The sequence below is a fragment of the Bison bison genome, unplaced genomic scaffold (genome assembly GCF_000754665.1).
Source record: "Bison bison bison isolate TAMUID 2011002044 unplaced genomic scaffold, Bison_UMD1.0 scf7180017864329, whole genome shotgun sequence".
Taxonomy (NCBI): domain Eukaryota; kingdom Metazoa; phylum Chordata; class Mammalia; order Artiodactyla; family Bovidae; genus Bison; species Bison bison.
The window spans coordinates 3,441,414-3,442,915 of NW_011494901.1; the positions used below are offsets into that span (position 1 = coordinate 3,441,414).

Sequence of the window (1,502 nt, forward strand, 5' to 3'; positions counted from 1 at the left end):
GTGCTGCTCTTGCGGGCCAGAGGCGCGCCGGCTCCGGGGTGGAGAGTGAGGGGCAGCTTTGGGGCCCGGGAGGCTCCGCGTCCGTACCGGTGCGCGCAAGGAATCCGGGAAAAGTGCCCCCCGCCGCCACCTCCTTGGCCTGTGGCCCTCGGGCAGGGGGCCGAAGTTGGGGTTCTCCTGGCTGTCCCAAGTCACAAGGCGACGGTCGCGATCCGGGCGGCGTGTAGGAGGCGGTTCCCGTCCGGGCCTAGAGCCCAGAATTTGGGCTGGGAGTGGGGGAAAAGGGCAGCTCCTGCCCCTCTCTTCGGCTTGACCGCCGCCTAGGCAGGGGTCCCCAGGTCTCCGCCGCTGCGCCCTCTGCGACGGTCCACCCAGTGGCCTGTGGCCCTCCTGCCGCTCCGGAGATCTTGGCCGGGGTCAGTGGAGCGAGCCTCTCACCGCGAGCGCCCGGACGAACAGGTTACAAAGATACCAGGTCACAGAAACGTGCGCTCCATTAGTGTGGGAGATAAGGGTCCTCCCTGCCTTCCGTCCTAGCTCCGAGATTCACGTATGGTCACAGCCCCTGTTTGCCATCGAACTCCCTTCCCGGTTCTCAGTCGCTAATGATTTGCTGGAATTAAACTGGTAACTTTGCCCTTGAACCAGGCGGTTTCGGGATGGGTTTGCTAATCCCCGTGCTATTTGTAACCTGCCCCATATAACACGTGACACGGAATTAACTGTGCCAGTTTCCACACCAGAGGTCAGAGCGCTGTGAAAGGTGAGTCAAGCTCAAACAGGGGAGCCCCCTGACCCCTCCCCCACCCCTGCCACTCCTCTCTGGGATCCTGTCCACTTCTGAAACCCAGTCAAGAGTTCACAACCATTGCCTTAACCTTTTGAAAGAGTAAGCGCCTTGCATTCCTAATACAAGTTGTCCCCAGCCCTTTTCCACTGCAGTAAAGATTGAGTTGGTTTAGCTGATTACAGAAGTGAGAGGGAGACTCAAAGGGGCCAGAGGGAGGCAAATAGGGAAGGGTGGCCACCTGGGCTCTGCAGCCCAAAGGCTGGGCGGGTGAGACAGGGCTCCCTCGGGGAGGAAGGCTGGCAGGGTCCAGTGGGAGGGGTTTGCTGGGCCACTGACCGCAGTGCCAGAAGATTATTACCATCTTGAGTATCCTCACCCCTTGCTCTGGGCCAGGTTCTGTGTTACCTACTTCACCTACATACAGCCTGTGTGGGGTTCTCCGCTATGTGTCTCCAGCAACTCCAGAAAGGTTACAGGCAACAGGGGAGCTAAAAAGTTCATTTTTCAGCTCAGGAACCGAGGCCTAAGAGATGTAGAGTGACCTCCACAACTGGTTAACGGGGAGCACAGGCCTGAACCAGATGTACTGACTGTTTCTCCTGGGGGACGCCTGTCACCCAGAGGACACACAGTGCCACAAACTCGGAAAATGGCTTTTTTATTATGTGGCTTTTTGATCATCAACAAAACAGACACTGTTCCCAAGGACACT

At 58.2% G+C, this 1,502-nt stretch overlaps 1 protein-coding gene across 2 annotated transcripts in view; it reads right to left on the reverse strand.

Moving 5' to 3' along the window:
* TMEM171 (transmembrane protein 171) overlaps positions 1 to 665 on the reverse strand; it is a 10,550-nt gene extending 9,885 nt beyond the window's left edge. For both annotated transcript variants that reach the window (XR_826455.1, XM_010853555.1), the window contains exon 1: positions 88 to 665. The gene's annotated coding sequence lies outside the window, so the exon portion shown is untranslated. The remainder of the gene's footprint in view (positions 1 to 87) is intronic.
* Positions 666 to 1,502: the final 837 nt, after the last annotated feature.